The sequence below is a fragment of the Lepus europaeus genome, chromosome 15, assembly GCF_033115175.1.
Source record: "Lepus europaeus isolate LE1 chromosome 15, mLepTim1.pri, whole genome shotgun sequence".
Classification (NCBI taxonomy): Eukaryota; Metazoa; Chordata; class Mammalia; order Lagomorpha; family Leporidae; genus Lepus; species Lepus europaeus.
The window spans coordinates 55539423-55547046 of NC_084841.1; the positions used below are offsets into that span (position 1 = coordinate 55539423).

General features: G+C 44.6%; 1 non-coding gene across 1 annotated transcript; it reads left to right on the top strand.

Moving 5' to 3' along the window:
• The first annotated feature begins 843 nt into the window (after positions 1-843).
• Positions 844-948, top strand: LOC133774782 (U6 spliceosomal RNA). The gene has a single exon (XR_009868159.1). It is a non-coding gene; the product is annotated as a U6 spliceosomal RNA (small nuclear RNA).
• Positions 949-7624: the final 6676 nt, after the last annotated feature.

The following is a 7624-nucleotide window of genomic DNA, read 5'->3' on the forward strand; positions in this document are numbered from 1 at the left end:
TGCTTTCTTTTGTCCTAATTTCACCTTTTGTTCATTTATTTCTAATATACATGTCTTACATGTTTCTGTATAGTATCGCCAATCTCCTTGGAGGCATATGTGTTCACTCAATTAACTGAACTAACTAGTCAATGAATATATATTCTGTACAATATAATGTACAACTTCAAGGATCCCTAGGGAAATAACCAGCCTTGATCCAGTGTAACATGTGCCATAATAGAAGACCGATCCAGCGTCCATGGAATGGAGTAGACAGAGAAGCAAATGGTGATGGGAGCAAAGGAGACCACTGAAGGTTTATGGACGTGTGTCTGTGTGTAGGCCCCTTTAGAGGGCATTCCATGATAAGTTCCATGCATGCTAGGGCAGTGTCATGTCCAAAAAGATGCTGCTCTATAAGGTTACACTCATCCTCATACTAAGGGGATAGTTTCTACTTTTCAGGGATTTATGGACTCTTACGTAATCCTTTCAATTCTAAAGATTGTCCTTTCAGGGGCCAGTGCTGTGGTGCAGCAGGTTAACGCCCTGGCATGAAGCACCGGCATCCCAAATGGGCGCTGCTTCTAGTCCCGGCTGCTCCTCTTCCAATCCAGCTCCCTGCTATGGCCTGGGAAAGCAGTAGAAGATGGCCCAAGTCCTTGGGACCCTGCACCTGTGTGGGAGACCTGGAAGAAGCTCCTGGCTTCGGATAGCCCAGCTCCAGCCATTGCGGCCATCTGGAGAGTGAACCAGAGGATGGAAGACCTCTCTCTCTGGCTCTCTGCCTCTCTCTGTAACTCTGTCTTTCAAATAAATAAAATAAATCTTTAAAAAAAAAATAAAGATTGTCCTTCCTATGTTCACTTAGGCAGCACACATACTAAAATTGGAACGATACAGAGAAGATTAGCATGGCCCTTGCACAAGGGTGACCCATAAATTTGTGACCCTTACATGTCTTCCTGGTGCTGAGCATAGCAGGTAAAGCCACCACCTGCAGTGCCGGCATCCCATATGGGCACCTGTTCTAGTCCTGGCTACTCCACTTCTGATCCAGCTCTCTGCTGTGGCCTGGCGGAGTTGGGGGGGGGGAGTGGAGTGCAGGATGGCCCATGTCCTCGGGCCCCTGCACCCACGTGGGAGACCCGGAAAAGGCTCCTGGCTTCAGATTGGTGCGGCTCTGGCTGTTGTGGCCATCTGGGGAGTGAACCAGCGATGGAGGATCTCTCTCACTCTCCCTCCCTCCCTCCCTCTGCCTTTCAAATAAATAAATAAATAAATCTTTTTAAAAAAAGATTATCCTTTCTAACGTTTTGCCCCTTCTTAAGTATCAGTGCATAGCCATGGAGAGAAAAAACAATGTCCTTTCTAATGCCATCCTGGTAGTCACTGCTACAGTCGCAGCCACCGCTCCTCTCTGGTCCCATTCCCCGGAACCCCTGATTCAGCTTCTCCTCTATCATTCAGACCTTGCCAAGGGCAGATTCCTCTTCCGGACTCAATTCCCTAGATTGGGCTTCTTCCTTCCTTCCTTCAATTCTTCTCTCTGTGCCAGTAAACCGTCGTTATGTTGCCTGGAAAGAAAGAGCTGTGATTATTGGGTGGGACTTTTCTAAAACAGAAAGAAAGGTTCTACTTTTTCCTTTCAAGATAATCCATGCACCTCACTGTTTAGGGCTCCATCTAGCATGGCTTCTGCTTTATCTATTTGAGTTGCTAAACAGAAGAATCACTGTTATCTGCTAAATCCAAACTCATGATTTCCCTGTGAACTGTTCCAATCTTAGCTTCCCCAGCAGATGGGCTCACACCTAAAATTAGACTAGCTTTGCGCCTACTCATTGTCTGTTTGAATCCTTTTATATAGGACGATGAAAGGCTAGGGGCTGAAATTTTCACATTTTCTGAGATTACTTCTTATAGAAGTTTCCAGACTTGAAGTACATAGCTGTATAATATGAAGCTGCAACACCCAGACCCAGAGCTCTGAATGTTCTATCAGGCCCTGGTCATGTTGGCATTGAGTTAGAAGTCCCAGGCACTATGTTCTGCCTTAGCACACCACCTCAGGATTGTTCTGGATGCCATGTCTCCCTTCAGCTGGCAGTCATACCTTCTCTTGCATTCAAGCCCTCTCTTTCTGTTCATGCACATCTTTCAAGTGGTTGGTATTCTCTTTCCCTCCCAACACTATTCCCAGCAGTGAGCACCCTATTCTGTTAAAATCCTCTTCTTCCTAAATAGGAGATGGAACATGGAACACCAGTGTTTCTTGTGTGAACAGGGAGGAGTCCCAAGTGCGCGTGACAGGCTCACAAGTAGGTGGTCTCAGGGGAGGGTAGTGCCACTCAACGGCATAGTTGTTGTTTTGCAACTCAAGGGTTCGGCTGAATTTCTCAGGATAGCAGGGAAGAGTTTGAGAGCTGGCATCTTCTCAGCTCTTCCCCTAGGCAGACTTTGGCCTTTTTTCTAAATAAATGCTTGTCAAATAGTTTAACAACACTGTTTGAGGAGGAGAAGTGAACATCTTGGATCGCTTGCTTGGTATTTGGTAATAACTGATACCCCAGAATTCATCATCTCCCAAAACTTGCCGGTGCTGCTTTCCCCCCATGTTTTCCCTCGCCTCTGCCAACACTCACACACATCAGTCACTCCTTTGACAGCGGACATCCTCCCAAAGTCTCCTTGATTTTCCCTGCTGTTGGCTGGGCTTGCTGCTTCTGAGAAAGACTTCAGCACAAACCCTCTCTTCCAAAACATGCCACGTAAAACTGAGCCGTGGACCTGTTGAGGGGGTCACCCCTTGGAGTTCCCTCTGCCCAGAGAAGGACCCCCATTTTCTTTGAGCAGACAGTTGGGAACATATGGAATTCGTTACTAGAAGAGCCAATTCAGGCTGCTTCCAATCCTCACGCCAGTTCCCTAACCATGACAAAACATGCCCCACAATCTCATCATGACTCATTTTTATTTTTAAATAACCTCTGGAGTGGAACTTTGTTAAGGCTTTTTGAAAGGTTAAAGAAATTATATCCGCATGCTTCTTGACCCCTCGGAGAGTTCTAGTAGGCTAAGTACATTGCCTCCTAAGAGAATCATTGGCCATGTTTGCTGAATACCCCATGACTGCTCTGGATGAACGTAAATTTATTTAAATCTTAATGGGTGTTCATTACTATGCTCAGATCTATGAGAGGATAGAAAAAAAAGTACCAACAGCATAAAATCAACTTAGATGGGCTGAACAAAATCACAAAATTATTAGTGCTTAGTGTGGCAGTTCAGATGCTACTTGGGGCTCCCACACTCCACATCAGAGTACCTGGTTTGAGTCCCAGTGAGGCCCCCCAACCAGATTCCTGCTAAAGCACACCCTGGGAGGCAGCAGACAATACTACCTATGTGGGAGACCCAGACTGAATTCCTGGCTCCCGATTTTGGTACAGTCCAGCCCTCATTGTTGTGGGCATTTGGAGGGTAAACCAGCAGATAGACCATCTCTCTCTCTCTCTCTCTCTCTCTGTCTTTTTATCTCTCTGTCTTTCTGCCTTTCAAATAAAATGTAGATCAATAAATTAAAAATTGTAAAAAGAAGATATATATTTGTATGGTAATGAACAAAATTATTGTAAGATGAATTTGGAAAATAATGACACAAGGGGCAAGCAATTGGCCCCCTGGTCAGGTCATTGCTTGGAGCGCTCACATCTCATATCACAGTGCCTGGTTCAAGTTCCAGCTGCTCTACTTCCAATCTAGTTTCTTGTTGATGTGCCTCCTGGAATGCAGTGGTGATGGTCAAGTACTCCAGTCCTTGTAACCCTCGTGGGAGAGCTGGATTGAGTTCTGGGCTCCTGGCTTTGGTTTCATCATTTGTGGAGAGAACAGGCAGATGGAAGATGTCTCTTCAAATACAATGAAAATACAGAAATAAAAAAACTATTAAAGAAAAGAAAGCCACAAATGTGTTCAGAAGATGGAGAGACACTCTGAGCTGCGTCTTGGAAGTTGAGAGGGCTTTAAAGCGACAGAGAGGAGAAGCCTGCAGAGGGCTTCCAGGCATTCCAGAAATGAAAGAAGGGGAGAGAGCACGAGTAAGAACTCAGAGGTTAGAGTAGAAGAAACACATGAAAGAGTCTGATAAGTTGGGAGATGGCTAATTAAGAAAAGCCTAGAACAGCCGAACAGAAGAATTAGAACTTGATATGATAGGTGATAAATAGCTACATTTAATGGTTTGGGAGCAAACTGGAGAATCTAATATTACAAAGAAAAGGTGTTTAGCCAGGGACAACAGAAACTGTTCATTTAAGAGCTATCATAGCAAGCCATGTTGAGGAGTTTGTTTTTTTTTTTTTTTTAATTTTTATGTCAGGATTGAGTGAATATACATGAGGATAAAGATAAAAGATCTCAAGGAGAAAATTGTACCAGCAAATAATGATAAAAATGGAGGTAAAGTTCTTTTTTATTTAAAAAAAATGTAACTTTTTAATTTATTTTCATTTTACTAGAAAGGCAGAGAGGCAGAGGAAGAGAGACAGAAAAAGGTATTCCAACCACTGTCTCACTCCCCAAATGCCCGCAACTGCTAGGGTTGCATTAAGCAGAAGCCAGGAACACAGAACAACACCCAGGCCTCCCACACAGGTGACAGGGACTGAAATACTTAAGCTACCACTGCTACTTCCCAGGGCATGCATTGACAGGGAGCTGTAATTGGAAGTGGAGCCAGGACTCCAACGCAGGTCCTCAGATATGGGATGCCTGCATCCCAAGTGGCACCATAGTCAGTACATCAGTGCTCACCCCCATGGAGGTAAAGTTCTGACAAAGCCACGCCTGTGCTCAGAATCTGGGTTAGTTTCCTAGGGCTGTCCTGACAGCATACCACAAACTGAGGGGTTTTAAACATCAGAACGTACTCATTCACATCTCTGGAGGCTGTAGGTACAAAACCCAGAAATGGGCTCTGAAGTCTGTAGGAACGACCCCGCCTTGCTCCACAGGCTGGTGCCAGCATCCTTGGCATTCCTTGGCTTAGAGCAGCATCTGTTGTCTTCACACAGGCTTCTGGCCTCTGTGGCTAGGTTTATGTATGCCTTCTCAGGACAATGGCCATGTTGGATTCATGGCGGAACCTAATCCAGAATGACGGCTTTGTAAAATTACCTTAGCAAAGACTCCATTTTTGAATAAGCTCACATCCGAGTTTCCAGGAATTTTGGAGAAATACCGTTCAACCTCATACCTAGGATGAAATCCTGAAAACACCTGGTGGGATAAGCCTTCCAGAACCTCAAGGGAAAGACTTCCTCCTTCAGTGCCCTGTGGAAAACTAGGGGTGATCCGGGTCAGTGAGCGTGAAGGGCAGAAGAGAGCCTGGTGAGAGGATGCTGTGCTAAGAAGGAGGCAGACACTGAAATTGAAGAGGGAAGGGGCCCTGGGCCATCATGGTGGCGCATACATGACAGAGGCATCCTGTGATCCTGGAAGGATGAGTTCCTGGAAGATCAGAGTGGGGCTGCAGGCTATGCGTGTCCAATGAGTCAGGTCATCGTAGCACTTTAATGTCCTCTTACACCATTTTTAGCCTTTTGATTTTTTAATGGACTTCATTTCTAGAGAGATTTGAAGCTCACTGCAAAAATGAAGAGAGAGTAGGATTTGCATATTCCCTTTACTCTTCCATCCAGCCTCCTACTGTCCCCATCCTGTACCAAAGTGGAATGTTCGTTACAATCTATGAACTTACATGGATGCTCACTGTCACTCAATAACCATAGTTTACCCTAGGATTGACCCCCTCGTGCATATGTTCTATGGGTTCTGACAATTGTACAATGATGGCTTTTCACGTTTTTGTCATATACCAGTTTTTGATTATAGAAGTTAGGCTTACTGATCTGTAATTTCCACGACAGCCTCAGCTGTTGCAGCTATTCCAGGTAGATGCAAGATTTCTCTCTCTCTCTCTCTCTCTGTCTCTGTAACTCTGACTTTTTTTTTTCTTGGACAGGCAGAGCTAGACAGTGAGAGAGAGACAGAGAAAGGTCTTCCTTCCGTTGGTTCACCGCCACAAATGGCTGCCACGGCCGGCGTGCTGCGCCGATCCGAAGCCAGGAGCCAGATGCTTCCTCCTGGTCTCCCATGCAGGTGCAGGGCCCAAGCGCTTGGGCCATCCTCCACTGCCTTCCTGGGCCACAGCAGAGAGCTGGACTGGAAGAGGAGCAATCAGGACAGAACTGGTGCCCCAACCGGGACTAGAACCCGGTGTGCTGGTGCCACAGGTAGAGGATTAGCCTAGTGAGCCGCGGCGCTGGCCTGTAACTCTGACTTTCAAATAAATGCATAAATATTGAAAAAATAAAATACATATAAATTTTTTTCAGTATAAAATTTTACTTGACTGTTGACAATTTTTCTGGTTATTTCCTGTCTTCCAGAAATTCTGATAATGTGAGGAGTAAGGGGGTGGAAGGAAATCTTCATTTGTTACAACTTCTCCTTGAAATCACAGATGCTGTCCAGCCTCTGCACACTGGGCATGAGAAGGCAGGGCACGGAAGTAAACTATTAGCCCAGGAACACAGCTTGCTAAGTAAGCAAAAGCCAGGCGAGAACCAACACCATATCCCTTCCTTCTGCCTGCGCTAACGGCCAGGCCTGGCTTGGCACACCCAATCAGCCCTAATAAATCATGGCCATATTCCACAGCTATTTCCACAGTGTGTCCGGTACATTCAGACAGCTGTCCCTGGTATTGCAGCGGAACACCAGGTCTCCTGGTGGTGTTGTGTAAATTCACAGGCACACTGGCTCACCCGAGTTTTCCTCAGGAAACTTTTGAATATGACCCAGCTGGGACAGGTTGTCCCTGCTGCTGGTTCCTGTTACTGAGACACAAGTGTAAAGTCACACCAAGTAACTAGGTCACTGCTGGATCCACTCTCCCCTCAGCATCTGTCAGACGGCCATCTCGGGACCCAAACTCAACTCACCCAGGAAGCTGGCAGACTTGAGCTTCATGCAAGCAACTGGTGGACATGAGGTTGAGTGAGACAAGCTGGGCCCAGAAAGACAAATGCAGCATCTACTCCCTTACATGTGGAAGCTAAAACTTTGAAAATTATCAAAAAAGAAATAGAAAAAAAGAAAGAAATGTCTGCTTATATCAGCATGTCTACACATATAGTTTTGTAAAACTTGTATACCTTTGTCAGACCAATGGTTAAAAATGTTATGCTACTAGAGTTTTAATGATCTGTGATTAATTTAAAATTTACTTTTAATGGGTGAAATGATTATTTATAGCTGCTGTCTGTATTCCCACTAAATCGGGGTATTTTTGCTTTTTTACTTGTTGAACTTATTTGGTGAAGTATTAAGCCTTTTATTGTAATGCAATTTTAAACTGTAATCTCAAAAACTAAAAAAAAAAACACAAAGAAAGAGAGAAAGAAAAATGATGACAGGGAAAGAGGGTAAGAGAAGAAGGGTAGGAGGAAGGGGACATCATTATATTTTACTATTGTATCTAAAAATCACACTGAATCTGTTAAAAACTAATTAAAATTAAAATGTTTAAAATTGAAAAAACAACTCTGAAAAAAAATCTCCTGGGTTCTACATCAGA